Source organism: Lissotriton helveticus, chromosome 5_1, assembly GCF_964261635.1.
Source record: "Lissotriton helveticus chromosome 5_1, aLisHel1.1, whole genome shotgun sequence".
Lineage (NCBI taxonomy): Eukaryota > Metazoa > Chordata > Amphibia > Caudata > Salamandridae > Lissotriton > Lissotriton helveticus.
In genome coordinates this window covers 2,090,943,195-2,090,964,276 of record NC_136065.1, presented here as the reverse complement: position 1 = coordinate 2,090,964,276, position 21,082 = coordinate 2,090,943,195, and positions in this window count along the sequence as shown.

The window sequence follows — 21,082 nt, the reverse complement described above, 5'->3', positions numbered from 1 at the left end:
CACATGTGCACCCATACTTATTTCAGGGGTGCAACACGGTGTTATTTGGACACCCCTGCACCCTTGAAATTATTCTCAATTTGCGATTAGCAAATTGCGAATCGCACATTGCGAATAAATTCCCATTCCTTCCTATGGGCCAGGAGGCCCATAGAAATGAATGGGAAAGTATTCCTTAATTGTGAATTTGCAATTTCGCAATTAAGGAATATCAAGAAATCGCTAACATATTGCGATTTTCTTGATACATACCAATTAGCGATTCTGAAATAGCGATTTCTTAAAAATCGCTATTACAGAATCGCTAATTGGTATCTTGATATATATGGCCCTTATTTGTGAGTGGAAATGCAAATTACGTATGCAAATAGCCGTGTTTGGGCCCATTGTGTGGCTGTGGGCGGTAAATACAAAGGTTCGTTTCCTACATGAATAGTGCTTGCCCCACACAGAAAATAATTGTGTTACCTATTATTTCACAAACCCTGAGACACGTGTCTGCGATGCCATGTTCCAGAGCTCAGGAAAGCCCGGAGAGCTTCACGCTGGCAGAGAGCACGTGACTGGCGGCTGGCACAAAAAGGCTCCCCGTCGAAGCCTGACATCTCATTCATTGGTAAAACAATTGAACCGGGTGCCATACAAACACTGCAGCGCCCCCATTACAGAGGGGGCCAGGAGCCAGCAGGATACAGCTCGATGCCGACTGACACCCTCCCAACCCGCCTGACACCCTCCCGTCCCGCCAACTCCCGGCTTAGAGCGTGCATGATTTATAAGGCGCCCTCACCCTGCAGTCCGAGACACTCCCTGCATCGGTGCAGGCATCATTCACGCGCCTCTCGTGCACGCTGACTGCAGGGGCGCGCAAACAAACATGAAATTGAATTTGGAGCGCTAATGCCCCTCATTCATAAATGTCTTTCCACTCTGCCTGTCTCGCCCACAGTGACCTGCCCAGGGATGGACCATCACTCTTCGCCCAGCGCCTTTATTTGTTTATTATGATTTTTTTTATAAGATCTTGCACGTGGGTTTCATGGTTTTAAAGTGTAATATAAGACAAACATGTAAAGAAAAGTCCCATTTTCATATCGAAGTTGTAAAGGTAAATGAAAACTTAAATGTAAAAAGTGAGGAAACAGTTACCAGTGATCACTAATTTGGTAAAGTCACCATCGACTGACGTAAAATAACCTGCGGGTTGCTGGGAAATCGAGTCCTGAGAGAGAGATACCAGACCTCCGGCATTCTAAAACCAAGGTACGAAGTAACCCTGGGCGTAGTGGGCGTAGTGGGGCTTCGTGGAGCTACGTGAAGTGGGCGAGAAACTCCGCCCACCTCCGCACTCCGCGTAGCCCCACTACGCACCGCAGGCCTCCCTCCCGCCCTCCCTAAATACTTTAAATTAATGGTGTAAAAGAATTAAAAGGCACTTACCTTGCCCGCCGCGTCCCCGCCGCGTCCCCGGGGCTCGCTATCTTCATGGCTGCCGTCTTGTGTACTAATGCGCATGCGCGGGCGACCGCGCATGCGCATTTCTCGTGAGAAATGCGCATGCGCGGCCGCTCGCGCATGCGCATTAGTACACAAGACGGCAGCCATGAAGATAGCGAGCCCCGGGGACGCGGCGGGCAGCGGCGGGCAAGGTAAGTGCCTTTTAATTCTTCTACACCATCAATTTAAAGTATTTAGGGAGGGCGGGAGGGAGGCGGGTGGCGGCCAGCTACGCTCCGTCTGCGGAGCGTGCATAGTGCCGGATTCTACGCCTGCTACGCAAAATGCGTAGAAGCCGGCACTACGCACACTCCGTGCACGGAACGTAGCCGCCCGCCCAGGGTTAGTACGGAGCTGATTAGACCCTAAGAGAAATCTTGGATAGATTCTTGGCAAACAAATAATAAAACTAGGCTACAACTTACTTACTCCCTCCCTTGTACTAAGCCTAGGTTAGGTACACCGGGGTAGGCGTATTTTAGAAGCACCAGTTGAGTACTTTTAGTCATTATTCATCACTGTATGTATTTTATGCATTTTAGGTATCTTATGGCTTAGAAACCATATCATGCTTTTGCAATATTATTTTATAATACTCTTCGTACTGTACGCTTTGTACTCTACTGCAAGTATTACAATTGCAGCAATTAATTTCTTGATGGTTGTATGATGTTACTACGCATTCCGTTGCAACGCATGCCTTTTCCACGCATGCGTTACAGCGTGAATGCCACTACCACGAATATGCTTTACAACGAAAATGCCTTTACCACGCATAGTTATACAACGATTTTCGTTGTATAACAGTGCATGATAATGGCATTTTAAATGCTTTTTTGGATCCCTGCCCCAATTCCTTATATGTTCCCTAAAATCATTTAAAGTTAGTATAATTAAAAAAAAAATACTCACAGTTTTTCATAGACGGACTTCTCCTTCTTCAATGTTATTTGGTCCCTTTTATATTTTTTTGTAAAGGCAGTACGTACACGCACATACGTTATTACGTCGTTAGGGAGGCTGGCTTATTTCAGGAAGAACGAAAGGCACAAATCGTCTTTATGGTAAGAGTTCTTTCTTTTTTTAAACCCACTCCTTTTTTGGGGGGGACCCCCCAAACCTCCCCTAGCCACCTTTTTAATTCTACCTTTACCACACATTCCTTTACTACGTATTTCGTAGTAAAGAAATGTGTGGTAAAGGCTTTACGTAGTAACCATGCATGCGTTGTAAAGCATGCGTTGTTAAGTACAGCATGGAAACGGCCGCGTTGTAGTGGCTGTTTTCCGTGCCCGATGACACTCTTTAGCACACCGACCTTCAGCAGGGTATGATTGTTACCTGATATTTGTATAGCACACATCTACCTGAGGCATGCCGACGCCTTCTGCCCCAATTGGTTGCATGTGGTAGCATGCATGCGTGGTTGGGAGGGGGCGAATGGTTGAAAGCAGTCTTCAAGTGGAAAGTGTTTGATGTTGTGCAAATCCTGATAAATTCCAACAGAATGTTCTTCACATGAACAGCTATAACCAGCACATGAGCAATTATATCCAACTTTGAACATACAAACTTATTTTCATTGACTTTTGTGGCTGCCCGCGGCCCACTCAGGGGGCCTCCATAAGAGGGTTGCCGCCTTAGTGCCACATGATGCCACACAACGCAATTTATGGTCTGAACAGGCGTTCCAGTGCCTCGGGCCTGTTGAAAACTCTGCACTGGCTTCCCATCCGCAAGCGGATCGCCTTTAAGGCTCTGACTCTGGCCTATAAGGCTCTGCACAAGGGGGGAGCTAAGTACCTCCAAAAGAGACTGGTCTTTTATCAACCGACCAGGTCTCTGAGGTCGGAATTCCTGTACTTGGCATTTGTTCCACGTGTAAAGAAAGCGCGCCTCGGAGGCCGCTCTTTTGGACTGCTGGCGCCACAGCTGTGGAACTCTCTGCCGCTTGCTCTGCGGGGAGCCACTAGCCTGCTGGCTTTTAGAAAAGGCCTTAAAACTTGGCTGTTTACTCAGTAGTCTGTTTATTGTGAGTTTTTGTCTGGCACGCTGGTTTTTCTTTTATTCGGTGTTATGTTATTCTGTCGCAGTTTTTCCTTTCTCCAATAAAGCGCCGGGACACTCTTTTTGAGTAGCCGAGCGCTATATAAATAAATAAATAAATAAATAAATAACATATAACAACGACGGTCTAGCGCTGTAGGGACCCTGTATGGGTCAAGCGTGTCCCTCGTTAGTTCCGGCACTCTGGTGAGCTGGGAGTTGGCATGTTAGTGTAATTTGTGTCTGGCATGTGATTGGCTGGAGCTGGCTGGTGAGCCTGGCTCCAGGAGTCAGGATGGGTCTGTCCCGGTGGTGAATGGAGAGATTAGAATGCTGATGTGAGGGAGGGGTACACCTGGGACCTGAATAGGGCTGGTCCTTCCCTCCACAATGCTGGCTCCACCCCCTGTGGTACGTCTGATGTCCCTAGCCTGGCCAGTGAAAGGGAGCTCCCCATAACCAGTTGTAGCTGGTTCTCACATTGCCTGCACCTTGTAGACAAAGGACTTTGCTGTATAAAAAGGGTGCTGTGACGTCCTGAAGATGTTCTTGTTTTTCCTAACTAGAATCTACCAGGGGCGTGCTGCTGCTGGGGCCCAGGGGAAGGCTTGCCTCCCTGGGCCCTGCCCAGCCCCTGGATGGGCTTGGATACTGGAGGACTTTCCTTTTTCCTTGGGAGCTGCTTACTCCATATCTTTGGTGTTCAGGACTGCTGGGACCCTTGCCTACAGGATTGCTCTTACCAAGGCTTGTTAGAGCCTAAGCGCCTTGGGAGTGCGGTATTTTAAGGCCTCAGGGAAGGAGGAGCCCTTTATTTTTAATGGTGATTTGCCCAGCTGCGTAGGAGCCCGGGCTGCGCAGCGCGATGCTGCTTGCCTGATTCCCCCGAGATTGCATGTGCGTGAAATGCAGATGCCCACCCTCCATGATGGCAAGTTTATTTAAATCAGCACGAGTGCCCACCTCGCATCTATATTTGAATTATTCACCAAGGGAGGCTACCCCTCGTTATGCCTAAAAAGAGTTCACAGCCGCAGCCCGGGGGAAACGCCGGAAGGAGATGTCCGGCCCGCCGCCTGGTTGTGGGCGGGGCCGGGAGGACTGTGTTTCCGCTTCCCCCTGCCTGGGTGAAGCCATGCTCTGCCCTGCCGGTCTCCCGTGTGGGGAGGGAGACCGGAGATTCTGCCGCCAGAAGAGAGAGGATGTCGGGAGTCCACCCGCCTCCTCGAGTGCCAGTAACTAAGTCCCAGGGCCCACAGGAGGGGGCCCGGGTGAAGCCGCCATCGAGGGCAGCGCGGGGTCCCATGTGTGAATGGGAAGTCCCGCACCGCAGGAGAAGTGCTGCCGGTCCCGCAGCACAGGAGGAAGAGACCGGCCCCAGAGACAGCAGCCGGTGAGTGAAAGCTGGCTGGGAGGGAGGGACGTCGAGGCACCCTGCCGGTGCCCCTACCCAGAGCAGCTCCGCTTCCACAGAGGGCTGCTCCAACGTTTAGCCCAAGTGTTTCCTCGGGCCCAGGGGGCCCATACTTTGTTGTTTAGGGGGGTGGTGTCGGGGCACGTTGTCGGTGCCCGCCCCCCCACCCCCCCTTGCGCCCATAATAGTTCAGGGCCATTTTCTTTTAGAGCGGCCCCGATGGCAGCGGGCCGCTCCAACTTTGGGGCACATTTTTGTTTAAGAGCCCCAGTGGGGGACCCCACGGTCAGTGTGCCCATGCCGATGCCACGTGAGGGGGGCATAGTCAGTTCCTGAGCCTACGGGCTCCAACAACAGGCCATACGTGGTTACCTGGGCCCAGAGGGGCCAATGCTTATTATTTAAGAAGCCAGTGGATTCCAGGGGACCTGTTTATGGTCAGTACCCAGTGACTCCCATTTTTGGCGCAAGTTGTTTAAAGGGGCTACTGAGAGCCCCCCTGCCTGCTGCAGTTTACCTCCTACAGCTTCCCATCAAGTTGTGGGCAGCTGCACTGTTTAGGCGCCATTGGAGTCAGAGTCCCTGAGAGGGACAGAGGTGGAACAGAGGTGCCAGGCCTTCTACAGCTGCGCAGCACTTAGTGCCAGCTGCAACGTTTAGGCCCTGTTGTTGTTCCTAGCTGCCCAGCAATTAGTGGGCAGCTGCAACGTTTAGGTTTGTGCCGGTGGCGCACCCCTGACTGGCGCTGCATTGGCAGCGCGCCCTGACATTCTGGACACAGGGCATTTGAGCCCCTTCTTGGATGGCCAGTTGGCCCTGGGGGCTGGTATGTGGATAGGGAGCAAGGCCCTAAGGTGATTGTTGTGCAATGCGATTACCTGTTAGGTTTGTGATGATAATTGCCTGATATGATTTATGTGCTAGAGTGATGTGGTGCTAGGAAATGTAATGCATTTAGTATGTTTTACGCACCCTGTGTTTTATACCTCTAAACTTGGGTTTATGATTATGAGGTTATTTTACCTATGTAGGTTTATGCTAGTGAGATGTTTTCACTCTGTGAGTTACGCCCCTAAATGTGAGTTATTCTTAGGAGGCAGAGTCTAATGTGTTTAGACTAGTGAGAGATTGCCTACTGCAGTTATACTGTTTAGGCCTAAATGTGATTGCTGCGTAATGTGCTTTGCCTTTATGCTTGTGTTATACTTCTAAAGGTACTCTTGCTTAGAAGTTTGCTTTGCCTAGTATGTTATACTAGAGAGGTTACGTGTCCATGCGTGATCTATGTCTATGGTTATTAGTATTGCGTAGTGTGTACCTACCTGTTACCAGTGGTTACTGGTTGTGATCTATAATTATTTGGTGTGACAGTTATTCTAAGTGCTAGTTCTACTAAGTGCTGATTCTGACAGTGACCCACGTGGCCCTGTCCTGGTGTAAATAATCCTGTGTGAATATTGCCCGTGCCAGTTGGCACAATGTATATTGTGTGATTACTATCTGATGTGTTTTGACAATACAAAAGTTATTTTTATACAACCTTGTGTGGAGTTCCTTTTGTAGTGTGCCTAGGATGTTGTTGCTGTTGTGTGTGTGCGCAAATGCATTACACATTGCCTCCGGGATAAGCCAGTCTGCTCGTGCCAAGCTACCAAGGGGGTGAGCAGGGGTTATCTTGGCGTGTGACTCCCTTGCCCTGACTAGAATGGTGGTTTCTGCCTGGCTTTGGCGTAAGCCTTAGCCAGCCAGAAATCCCAGTTCTAACAGGGCTATAACAGGTGGTGATCATGTTTGGGTACAGATTAATCTAAGTGCTACCTCACATTTTCGAGTAACTCTACAGATTGGGGCCAGCCATAGGCACCTTGGGACTGTGAAAGCAGGACACACAAATAGCAGCTGGGCATGACAAATGGGGCAAGAAGTGTCATCTGCTGTGCCCCAACTTGCAGTGAAAGACTTGACCCATTCTTTTTGTCAACTGATTGGAGGAAACTCATCAGCTGATAATGGGTCCACATGATAGGATTCCTAAGACCCGAGAGATTCCCACATCACCTGGTAAGGTTTTTTTGAAGAATAGTGTGGGTAAAAAAAAATTGAGGGCCCATAAATGCAATGTTCAAAGTGATGGCTGTTGGTCATTCCTATCTCCCCCAGAAGTGATTATCCATGTATAAATGTAGTCTGTAAACAGTGACTGAGTTTGACCGTTTGGCAAATCCTATAACCCAGATATATAACTGCACCATAAGAGATTTTAGGAGTAAATCACAACAGAGATCCCTTCAGGATGCACAATTAAGAGCAGTGCTTACTGTGTTAAAAAATTGGTGGCAGAGTTCAAGGTTTTGCTCAGAAGCCTGAAAATGTATTGTGTGAAAGGAATTGTAGATTTCTGCACCTTTTCCTGAAGCTGCAAGGTTGCTAGTTTTATATAATTTATGCTGGATCTCTAATATGATATATTATTTTAGGAAATTAATTTCCAAGTTTAGCGTAATCTGAACTGAGCGATTTACTAGGGCCTGATTCATAAAGTCATGGATAAAAAACTCATAAATGTCTCAATGTAAGACCACTACTGCGTTGCGAGCCAATTTTCCATCAATTGTGAAATTTACAAAGAAACTCTCTTTGAAATATGCGCCAGTTATACATTTTCAAGAGTGATCAATTGTGTGAAATTTAGATATGTGGAAGATCGACCAAGTAGTAGATTCCACATTTGTAAAATTGATGCAAATATTAATCTGCACTTTTTTGTTTCTCAGAAGGTGACACGTTCTTTCCATTTAACACAATTAAATATTCAGTGTTCCCTCTCCATCTCCGACCTGACAACACATTTACTCATGCCCTTGGTTCCAGTAAATTTAGTTGTGTTTCCATAGTTCAAAACTATCTGCCATGGGTGTGTGAATATTCACAAAATTACCAGTTTGTAGGGTTTTCACACACCATACTGGTGAATTCGCCTCAATTGTAAATACTCTTTCTGTTGGTAAATTTCTGCCAATCATGAGTCTGCGAGGTAGGTTTGAAGTTCACTCCCATAAATGGCTGTTTGATTTATGCTTTACGCGATAGATTAAAATATAATATAACATAGTAGATTGGAAATATGTACTGGGGTTCAGGAATGTAGTGTATGTCTGTGGACTCAAAGGGAGTGCTGTTGGACATGATTCTCAAAATGGCCTGCATTCGTAAGTTTGACTTACATGTTTATATAGGTTTCAGGTGCAAACCCAAGTTTGTTGTCCGCAAAAGTTGTTTTTGCACTCATAAAATATTTACTCCCACAAAACATTTCATGTGAGTAAATCTCTGAACCAGGACAAGGAGGAAGAGGGATATGCCGGGAATATGTTGAGACTGCATGTCGTAATGCAAAGAGCGGGTGTCCCAGAATGGGAATACCCTATTAGGTAGGGAGAAAACTCATCTGCAACCCCTTCCACCTTGAAAAAAGGTCCAATGTTTACTCCTGTCACGGACAGTAGTAAATCCCTTTTTAGGATGAGTAAGGAAAGGAAATAATGGGGCATATTACCAACAACTAGCGATAATTTTTGTCTCTAACTTGTTTAGAGACAAAAATTATCGCCGCACATCGGCGGTTTTTATCGCAGATAAACCTTGCTATTAGCAAGGTTTATCGCAAATGCGATAAAAAACGGCCGCAATGCATGAATATCGCTGAAAAGTCAGCGATATTCATGCATTATCGAGCAAATGCTCTTAGCCATGTTATCCACCTCCCATTGGATAACATGGCTAAGAACTGCTCAGGGCAGGTGTTAGCTTTTGGAGATATTCGCGCTTAGCGCGAATATCTCCAAAAGTTGGTAATAGGAGATAGCGATGTTAGCGACTGTTTCCAGTCGCTAACATCTTGGCACGCCCACTTTGCATGTCATTAGTGATAAATATCTCTGACATGCAAAGCGGGGCCCAAGATGGTCGCTATCTCCTATTAGCTGTCACTAACTGGTGTTAGCGACAGCTTGGTAATAGGGAGATAATTTTATCTCCGCTTTCTTGGCTTTTAAAGCCAAAAAAGCGGAGATAAACCCCTTGATAATATACCCCAATATCCCTAAAAATAGTGGCACTGTAGGAGTTTGTGGATAGGGCCAGTAGATGGTTATTAGCAAAAATTAGTAAAGTTGCTCAAAACTGAAGGAGTAAACATACATGGGTTAATCACTCACAGCTGTAAATTACCTTTGTAAATTGCACTGAGCATATTTGTGCTTAAAATTTTGGTTTGGCATATTTTAAGGGAACAAGTGCAAGAGTTCCGAAGTCAAAAAGTTTCTAACTTGGGGGCATATTAACAAGCGACAGCGATAATTATCGCTCATCGCTGTTAGCGTGAGAAAATCTATTGGCGGCTATCGCTGGCGATATTCTCCATGTTAGCATTGTATTAACAACGCTAGATGCCATGGAGATAAAAATCCCAGCGATAGCAGGGATTATCGCAGGTTTCAATGGAATATCGCTGGTTTTCCAGCGCTATTCCATTGAAAATGGTGATAACCTTGTTGATAGGGCAGGATAATCTTAGCCATGTAATCCAACTCCCAATGGGTTACATGGCTAAGTCAGGTCACAAGCAGGTGTTAGGAAAGTAGCATTAACTGTGGTTAGTGCTACTTTTCCTAACGCTCTGCCTGTTAGCGTGCAGCTTGATAATAGGAGAAATGTCTCTTAGCGACATTTCTCCTATTATTTTGCTCTGGAACGCCAACTTTGCATCTCATTAGAGATGCAAAGCTGGGCGTTGTTGAAAGGCTAGCTAAATCAGCAAAACACGCGATAGCGTGCCATTGCTGATAAGGTGATGAAATTATCGCCGCTTTTCGGCCGAACACGGCCGCAAAATCGTCGATAATTTCATATCGCCGCCTTGATGATATGCCCCTAAGTGACATGAGAGTATTGTTGACTTTGTGACACACTGTTTGCATCTTGTGCATGATTATCTCTCTGTCTTTAAATGTAAAGTGCTGCATAACCAGTGATTCTGCCTTAATTTATTGATATTTCTGATATGCACAAATATTTAATAAGTGGCTTTGCAGACTATACAACCCACATGAAACTCTCCATATAATTAGAATTTCCAGACTAAAGACATTCTTGTTCCCTTAGAACTGATGGTGTTATATTATCTAGCAAGGCAAAATATTCAATATATTTGTTAATAAAACTAATAAATGTTACCAATCTCTGGGTTTATGTACAAGCCCCATCGCCATGGGAACGTCAATTTTTAGGACATTCCTGTGGTGATAGGGGCTTCGCCTTATTTACAAGGCAGTGTTAAGTCTTTTAACGTGGCTTAAAGCTGCCTTGTAAATAAGGCAGTGGGTGTTGTGGTGGGCGTTCCACCGCAACACCCATTGATTTTGATGCTGCCCCATATTTACAAGGGTGGCGTAAATAGGAGGCAGCGCCAAAATTAAGACCAGGCAAAACCTGGTCTTAACTTGGTGAAACGAGGAGAAATGCTTTATTTTTCCTCGTTTTTGCTTTTTCCATGTGTGCTTCACATAAACAATGCTTACAAAAATGACATTTTGTAACTTCCATGTGAACTTCCACATAGAAGTGACAAAATGGCATTTAAAGATTATTCACACACCTTCCTATACATAAACAATCTTCCCCTGCACACAAACATTCTTGCACTATGGTGTACGGGTGCCTGCGTTGGCGCTAGGCGCTATGCAGATAAGTGTAGCACCAGCACAGGGGTAAATTCTTGTAAATATGGTGCAGCCTTGAGTTTCTGAAGTGGCAGAGTAAGGCGTTAAGCCATGACGGCTAACACCTAACTCTGCCACTTCTTGGTACACATGCCCCAGAGTCTCTAAACACATATTCATGCACTCAAACAGAGGAAAGATTAAATCAACCTAAATGTGCCACAAAGGAAATAGATAGTGCAAATGCACAACAAACAAAGGGAGAAAATGCTTGAACAATCTGGGCCTAATTACAATGTTGGTCGGAAAGCCTTGACTGCTGGTTGGAATACCCATTGACATAACATAGCATAAAACACTCCTTAAACTTCTATTTTAAAGTCCAACTAGGATCAACACAGTTAGGAATTCCTTTTTAATTATCTATTCATGTATTTCATTTATGTATGTATTTATTTATTTACTCATTGTATAGAGCACATGGTAGATCCATTGGGTAAAAAAGTGGTTTACATAAAAGAAGGAAATAAGGCAGTTTATTGCCGGAAGGAGGAAATATGATATCACAAAATGAAATTGTGGGTGGTAGTCAGTATGTGAGGGACACAGGTTTAACTTAACCAAGTGGTTTGCTTTTTATTTCTAAGTCTTTGTAGGTAACTAGGCCTTGGAACATCAGCATTGTAATCAAGGAAAATAGTAGAGGTCCAGCCTAGCCATACTTTGATGTGTCCTTATGTAGACATGGAGTGGTGCTTACCCCAGGTATCCAAGTTTTCTCCTGTCCCCTCGCACCAATCGATGTATGCTTGACTGTCATTCAGAGCCCTTTAAATCACTAATCCCTTGCCTAGTACCATGGCTCAGCCTCAGCATTTCAGCGAGAGGAGACACATTGCCTAGCTTAACCAGGTTGATACTTAGGGCCTCATTGAGAGGTCGGGAGGAAACTTTTCACCCGACACGTCTCGGATTCGGGAACCAACCGAATCATGGTCGGGGGTTCCGCCCGACCGATTACGATCGGTTCGGACAGAGTCCCATTGATCCCTATTTGGGCCCGCGTTCCGCCCGATAACACTGGCTCCTATGGGAAAATGGGGTGTTTGTGGACAACCCTGCACCCTGTTGCAGGAACCCCATGGTGCCTGCCACACAGTGCAGGGTTTTACAGGGGGGGTCCCTTAGGTACTCCCTCGGCTTCCAATCAGAGGCAGCAGGATGAAGGGGGCCTTTCTAGGGGCCCCCAAAGTCATTTTCCGACAGCCTTTTCGTGCCGGACAGGCCAACTCCGTCAGGCTGTTGGAATCCGGCATCGTAATTGCTTGGTCGGAAACACTGTCCGTAGAGCTGTACAATGCGGTTCCGACTGACACAAATACTCCCAGAGCCAGACGGAGCTGATTTGGAAAGACCATGCGGTTTACAATTCGACCTCAAACATCCTAATAGATCGGGTGGATTGTAAACCAACTGAGTTGGTGGGAAGGCTTCCGACGCAGTCTAGGAGATTCCGACTGTCGGGCGGAGGCTTTTCACCGACATCGTATTGAGGCCGTAAGTTCAAGAGCAAGGTATATGGGTATTCAGTGGGACATCTCCTTATATAAACCAGTGTTTCTTGGCTCAGTCTGATGAGGTCCTTCTGTCAGTCACAGCAGCTTTACTCTTCTTCTAGTTCGCACTCCATTGTCTCCATGAATCTAATGAACTTATAGTGTTGTTTTCTGAATCTATGTCTTTTTCCTCTTTGGCATTGCCGTAGACCCCGTACTCTATTTTGTGGTCCCTTTCTAAGGATCTGCTGAGTGGTTTTATTCCATATAGGGGACGAGTAAATTACATTATACCTCTTGATTGTTTCCACATCATTGTTTGATCTCCATGGCTTCCATTCAAGTTCTTGATGCCCAATAGGGTAGCATTGAATACCTAGAGAAGGAAGAGAGATGGTGACAGCAGAAAATACGATGACTTCCTGTCAAATATACAATCAAACGACACTGTGGTTACAAAATCTCAGCCCCTTATTCTAAATTGTAGATTTGTAAAACTGGAGATATAGATACAAATATATAGTGAATATATATGGCTAGAAGAGGAGAAAAAAGAAACAATGAGACAAATAGCAGTGTAAGAATATAAAGAAATGTCTTTATAAGATAGATGTTTTCCTTTAATTTAGGATGTTGTAAGTGCTTTTTGCTCTAAGAAAAGAACATCCATTATTCCCCAAAGCTGTTTCACCAAGGACTTGCTGACGCAACATGGCCAACTCAAGCTCTGGTAAGACATAGATGAAGGCCAGTCCTTAAAAGCCATGAACACAGTCTAGTCTTTTAGAGTGAGGCAGCAGGACTGACTGCCTCCACATTTGACTTTGTGTCAGTGTACTTCTGCTCCAGTCCCAGAGCTGTTACTGGGTAGAGGAGAATGACATGAGACTGTCGTTCATTCCTGCCCCAATATCACCTATATTGTGCCATCACAATGGGTTTGGCTGGATTGCTCTTGTCCTTGAATTCCCCTGGAAGTGATAGAGCTTCCATTGTTGGCACCATCTCCATGGATTATTTCCTGACTCCACCACCAAGATGATCTGACCAGGCACAGTCAACATTCATACTAGTAATGCAACCACAGGCTACCCCCATGTTTAGGTTGTGCTTCGTGATTCAGTGTAATCAGATGTACTTGAACCACCTAGGATGAAATTGAAGGATGAGCAGCTATGACGTGCAGTCTTACCTCCGGGGGTCCAGTATCAGGCTTACGCCACAGCAAACATCTCTGCACCTCTTTCCGCAAACAGAAAGTCTACTGTGCCTGTTCCGTTGAGGTTTAGTTTTTTTCTACCTTCCAGGCAGCTTACTAGCTTTATTTTCTTCAATTCATAAGAACTGGCAGGTAGACTTGGCAGGTTGCCTCTATTCAGAGCTTTCTCCTGATGGCCGTATTATTTTCTCCTCGACACTCTTATTAAGGAATCAACAAATGCCCTATAGGCCAGTCCTAGCTCAGCACCTGATTACGTTAAGGTCGCTGAGGGTCCTTGACTCATTGAGCCTCATTTTGATGTTGGTCGGACTTTTGTCCGACCACCATCATATCGGGAATGAAACCGCCCGACTTGCTGTCTGCGGTCCCACCATGGGAATTACAATGCAACCACCTGCAAGACAGTCGCAAACAGTATTTTTTGTATCGCAGTGTGTGTTGCTGGCTGCATCACTTGCCGCAGTACAAAAAATACACATTTTGCATATCCCTGCACCGCATGGTGCCTGCAGCATAGTGCAGGGATATATAGAGGGGCATCATAGTTGCCCTCCATTTCCCATGTTTGAGGGCCAAGGGGGCCCGCTAGAGGCCCCCAATGTCCCTTTCCGCCAGCCTTTTCATGGTGGGAATGGACATCGTAAACCCTCCAGCAGTGCCTGGCAGTCACCGCCACCATTGTAGGGATTGTGGTTCCCTCTGACGGTCCGACAGGCTCCTAAAGTCCCTCGGATCCGTGGCGGTCATTTCTCCGACGGACAAGCATCCACCAGCCATCATAATGTGGCGGGCGGTAATGCAGACTCCGATGGTGGTGAGACCGCCATCGTACTGAGGTCCATAGTTATTTCTCAATTTGCAATGGTTTCTCCTATGTAAACCATACCCTCCTTCTTGCATATAGCCCCCACATTCACTCTCTGTCTGAGTCCACCAGCCTGATTTGCCCCCGCAATTCTTCCCTTATTTCCATCCAGGTAGTGTTTTAATGTTTATGTGTGTATGCACAAATGTCACAATAGTTGACCAATAAATGTACATTTCCTAAAGAATAGAAAATAAATCTTCACATTCATTTCTATATTTTCAGCATGCAAACAAATGTTGACAGAAAAATCTTAAAAGCCCCAAAAACAAAACAAACTGATTGTGTGATCGATTTTCTACACCAAAGTGAAGGACGTAACTGTGCCTGAAGGACATAACACAAACATTTTAAAAAGCCTCTGTTTGAGAGGCGTCCAATGACATGGCATGGAAAGGGAAAGGGAGTGATCATTATGATGCTTATAAATCCAAAGCTAGATCACTTCCATTCACTCATCTCCTACTCACGACTCTCTGGTATATTTTAAAATGTTTCAGATGATGTATAAATGATGGAAATACTTAAAAACATAAATCATGTTTGCAGAACAGGAATATGTAATAAAAGGCACATTAAGCGAGATAAATCTAGCGAATAGTAGATGTCTTCAGGAACTTGCACACTGTCCTTTGCACCAAACAGTGGCATGATGGCTGCAGCTGAATTTCTCACCAGATTCAGCCACACAATTTACACAACAATGTAGATCATACCAGGAAAAGGGTTAAATCAGTAAAAGGGTGATATTGGTAAGGGTGACTGCAATAAAGAGGCTTTGATTTGGAAAAACAGAGAACTCCACCATTGTGTTCATGGGTTAGTTACATGTTAATGTACAAACTTTTTCTAAGAGTGACTAGGATATACTGGACCCCACTTCAAATTTCTAGAATGAAGGGTGGAGGAGATGCCAGGTGCTGGAGGTGTGGATTCCAGAATGCGGATGACGTTCATGTATTCGCTTCTTGCCCCAAGATACAAGAATTCTGGACTGAAGTTGGTAAGACCATCTCCAGGGTTATCGGTGCCAATGTGAAGGTAAGCTCAACTCTCATCTTATTTGGCATTGTACCTATGTTGGGTGAGGTATGTAATCAGACTGGGCCACAATACAAATTGGTGTTTTATCTGATTTTGTTGGTAAGGAGAGAGATCTGCAAGTTGTTGCGTCAGAGATCTCCTCCCATTTGGAATGCCTGGTGGAACTCAGTCAAGTGTTTTAGAGTTGCTGAACAGAGGGTAAATGTTTTTAGAGAGAGGCCAGATTCTGGGTTGTTTTGGAATTGGTTGGATGACCCTCGTTGAGATTACTTGAGGTTATCCTACACTAGATTAGGGAACAGGATAAATTCCTGTGATTGAAATTTCTGGGTCAGCTCAAGTTGAGTACATACGGGCATTCCCACAAAGAATATACCAGCTGAGACTAAGAACCATCAAAGTTATCTGTGCCCGAGGTGGTACAGGTTGAGAGGCGGCAGTAGCTAAGGAGATCATATGAGAAAAACATAAAAGTGTGACTACATTACATGAAGTAACCATCGAGAGGATACAACCTTTAAAACTGCGATGCACTTGAAGCACTTGAAGTATATGTGACGCGTATGTCAACTGTCACAGTAAGGAAACAGAGATTTTGTTAATCAATTATTTGGAAAATTATGATATTTCTCAAAATTACAAAAATAGCCACTTTGGGGTAAGCTGAGCCTCAATGCCCATCAATGTTATTAACTTAGAGTTTTTTCACTACATAAAACTGCTCCTTCATTTACTCATTCACTCGCCAACTTACTCAATTATTCAATTATTCAATCTCACATCCAAAATGCTTCAATTTGGCCATAAGGATCTATAAAATGGAGGCTGGGTAAACTTTCTCCTCTATTTTGGAGAATGTAAGGCTATAAACATTCAAAAGATAAAGGCACTGTATTATCTTCATTGCTGTTTTTATCATAGTGAACACATTTCCACAATCTTATGTTTTTGGGACCAAACTGGCATACAATTGACTTGTTTTCATCAGAATTGTGCCCTTTTCTGGTTGTAGACAATGTGCCTATAAATTAAAAACAATGTCACAGGATGGAGTTAATCCCAGTCAACTGTTACATGTGGTTTTACTGAAGCACTACTAAGAGGAAGCAATGCAAAATGCAGGGATTATCAAAATTCTATCCAGTCTTGAAATTGAGGACTGCTTGTATGTCTATTTTCTATGGGAAAAGCCAGAAAGCAGGGAGAACCCCTATCATTACAGTCAGCTCCAAAGATCAAGCAGGCTACAATACTGTTTGCCATTTCCTTAATTATCCCATTTTACATAGTCCATCAGATGAAGATGTAAAGAAACATGCAAATAGTAATTTCTATATTAATATCGATCAATGTCCATCACTGTCCATGTCAGCGAACAAGAAGTCTCTTGTGATAAATTGGGATGAAAATCATCTTTAGGACAAAATATATAAATAGCAGCGCTGAAGTGAGAAACGATAAAATTGAAAACAAATCCTTATAAAAACGCACATGGAACCAGCTTTACAAACATTGCAAATTTAATAGAATGCAATAAATGTAAAAGCAGAAACATAATTGGCAAAAGTAAATTTCCAACAATATTGGACCTTGACATTCCTGTTTAGCATCTCTTACTTGTCAATATATATATTTGTAAACATTGGATACATGCATTATTCTCAAATAATTTCCACTCCACTTCACCAAAATGTACTCAATTACTTCGTTAATCTGTGCATTCTTTCTTTTGCCCAATCGAAATTCTATATTTCTCGGCTCATAGTTGCCAGCCCGCTTGTACATTTCTATGGAGCAACAAGCGGCATTTGAATGGATTTATGGAATTGCGTTGCAATAATTTTCAGACTTCACTTTGCCTCTGACCTACCATTACTTATGCAGCTATATGTTGATATGTTAATATCAGCCTATGTTTCTGTATTAAACATCACTTGTCTTGAACATTCTTAATCTACATATTGGTTTACGTCCACCTAAGTTATGGTGGCTTCCGGGCACGCTCCACACAAAATATCTGGTAATTAATTATGTTATCTAGCTAAATGAATTTCAAAAATTGAATACACTCACGCTCTCCTTTCTTTTCATTGCACTCAAGATATGTTACATTTGTACTAGTCTAGAATAATCAAATTATTGATGAGAAATGGTTTCCAGCTTCTGTCTCAGCAGCAAGCCAAGAAAATGCGAAAGTGGGCCCGGTGGTCTCCCACTATAATTAAAAAATAAACAGAAACTCTGGTGTTCCAAGAAGTCAGACATATTTGGGGGAATAAGGAACACAAATGCAAAATTCCCCGACGCTTCTTAAATTTTTTTGTACATTTTTTGAAGCGAACAATGTTATGTTTTTTTTTAATTTTATTCTGTATGAACTTCAAAGTCTTTTAATGACTCTTCATCGAGAAATGGAGGGGCCAAAAGTTGAGCAAAGGGAGATGATGAAAGCAGCTTATTAAGAGTCCTCTTGTAAGATCCGGCACATGAAAGCGCGCGCCATTATGCGGCTTATCCTTATAAATGACACCACGCTTTTCCGAACACGCCGAAAACCTGATTAGAGTGACAAGCACTGAGTGATACTGCAAACCTGTTAATAACATGAAAATTAGAAGAGCTTCATGCAAAGCAGGGAGATTAATTTAGCTCGAGCACATCTCGCGCAAATTGCAAAGTTGTGAATATGTTCCCATATAATGAGCCTGTGCAGTCGTCAGCGCACTTGTCATTTTCTGTAATTAATGTTCGGGAAGACTCCTTCCTGATGGTTCGTATTACTCATGTACCAAGAAAATTTCTTCAGCGAAATAATTTACATTTATTATCATCGCTCTGTTTGTGTGGTTTATTTCGCGGCGGAGTAATTTATTGCGCCGCCGTTTCACTTGGTTTGATTAGTCGCTCGTCAGCCAGAAATGTAATTTTTTTGTTCCTGACTGCAATGTCTGGAAATTGACAGCATCGCAATACGCCTGTGAATCGCGGGGCTGTGTTTTTTTTCTCTTTTCTTTCCTGCTCTCATCTTAAATAAACTTTTTTTTTTAACTCCATTTTGCATGAAGGCATTTTTGCAAGCGGAATCACAGCAGGTAGCTAAGAACACTTTTCTTTTATTCTGCTTTCATTAGCCGCAATGGGTAGTATACAGCGCCTATTAAAAATAAAAACAAGAAACCGATAAAACAGTTGTTATTGCAGGTTTATTTTTGCTCTTAAACCCAGGGCTGTCCTGTTATATATTTAACCACTAGCAGCATCTCTTATCACCAGTTCAATTCTCTCTACATATTCATGATTTTCAATTTCACAGCCAATGCGGGTTTTTTTATTATTCTTTTTTTTCTAGTGCGTGAGTTAGTGGGTTCCTTTGCATGAGAATCACTTCCCTGATGAACTGAGATGGGGGTACCGCCGGCTGCCCACATGATGCACTGTGGCCTAACATTTTTACCCAGACCATGAGAGTGTTGGCCACAAAGGCCGGGATTACAATAATTTCACTCCTACTATGAGCTCTTACTTGCATGTGGTAATTCATATTTAAACTCAGTCGGTGGGGGTGTCACGTAGGGTGGGGGTGGGGTCTCGCGTGGAGGGGGCTAATAAAAAAAAAGTAAACTTACCTTCGTAGGGTGGGGGTGGGGTCGCGCGTGGCGGGGGGTAATAAAAAAAAAGTAAACTTACCTTCGCCTCCGGTCCGCGGTGCGTCTCCTCTCTCTGCGTCTCACTGGAAACAGGCAGCCTCCCTCTCCTCCCCTAAGCCAATCACAATGCTGCAATGGCAGTGTTGTGATTGGCTAGGACGCAAACCCGACAGGCATCTATCGGGAGGCCAATTTCTCTATGTAGGCTGCATGCAGCTTACATAGAGAAAATGCAGAGTGTGTATGACTAGTCAGCGCACCCAGAGTGGGCAGGCCACTCCTCCCTGGAACTCCTGCAGGACCGCCCAACCGCCCGCCCCCCAACAAGGCATACCCTTCCGCTTTCTTGCAGTGCGAGAAGCAGAAACATAAAATGGTATTTAAAATACCAATTTATGTTTCTGCTTCTCGCACTGCGAGAAAGCAGTGAGGCAACGCTCCTCCGCCCATGTGGAGGAGCCGCCCCTGTTTAAACAACATAATGAAGTGGAATGAGCACATGCAACTCAATTGACCAAAATGCCAAGGGGAATGGAACTGACAACACATACCCTTTGCCCTTCACTTTCACTCACACACACATGCTTACATAGACACACACATTCAAACTTAACCCCTTCCATGCTCATGACGGAACGGTTCCGTCATCATCGTCGGTGCTCCTGTGCTGATGACGGAACATTTCCGTCATGAGTCAATGTGATTTATGACCCTTCAGCACTGCAGCGAAATTCGCGTAGCACTGAAGAGGTTAAACACTCTAATAAATACACTGATACCTGCAAGCACACAGACAACATACTTTAAATGCATTTTTAATATACTTGAGCTGTCAGAGAGTGCCATATTTCAGCTAATTGATCTCCATTCATAAAACACTAATAGTGAAAAGTATTTTATATATATATATATACAGCAAATAAATGATGGACGGAATGCTGACAATGCAAACATTCTCCCCCAGTAAAAGATCTGCGTTAAATCCATCGTTCTTTTGCCCACTACGCCACCCCAGTTTGGACCCAGCCATATGCAAATCAGTCTTGACCCTGTGCCTCATGGAAACAGTCCAGGCCGAACTGCCAGGCCAGGTCCTCCCTGGACCGGAAACAAGCATCCTGGGACCGGTTTCAGGGTATGTCACCCTTCTTCAGCCAGGCTAGCTTGAATCCAGTGGCACAGTGATATATATGTATATAAATATATATGTGTAAAGCTCCGTTTTCTGTCAGACCTCCCTTCACTCTCGACTGGGTGCTGATATCGCAGTGACAGACGCTGCGTGGGACAACTCCAAGGCTCACTCGCACCAAAAAATGCACAGCACTCACAGGAACGTTTTTCAAACCCAGTGGTTTTATTTGGGTTACTGCATCACAAGACGCGTTTCGGCTTGCCGCCTTTGTCAATAGTGGTCGGCGCCGAAATAAGGCAGACATTTAAAGTGTGTGCATGCACCAATAGTCATAAACATAAACAAAAGACACCTTGTAACTTCTATCCAAAGCGTTGGCCATTGCTAAACATGCAAATCAGGGCTCAAAATAAATGTTTTTCAAAGCCTACTACTACTATCGTAGTTAATAATCCATAAAATAAAACAAGTTAAATTAAAGTTATAACGCCCTGGATGGGCTTTTTTCAACCAATTAAGTTGTTTGCTTACACACTTCCAATTTGGCCCAGGATGGGCAAAACACATTTCACAAGGAGAACAGTATTAGGACGACGCGTTTCGGCTTGCCGCCTTTGTCAATAGTGGTCGGCGCCGAAATGAGGCAGACATTTAAAGTGTGTGCATGCACCAATAGTCATAAACATAAACAAAAGACACCTTGTAACTTCTATCCAAAGCGTATGTCCGTGTGGCTTGCGTTACATTGGTAGCACCATTCATCCCACAAAAGTTAGAATTTTAGAACATCTCCGGGCCATTCAAAATAAGGATCCATCATACCCAGTGGCCTGGCATTTTGAGAAATTCCATCAAAGTAACAGAGATCTTTTATGTTTTTTCTGTTTAGATCATGTGCCCCCAGATATCAGAGAAGGGAATAGACTTCAACGTGTA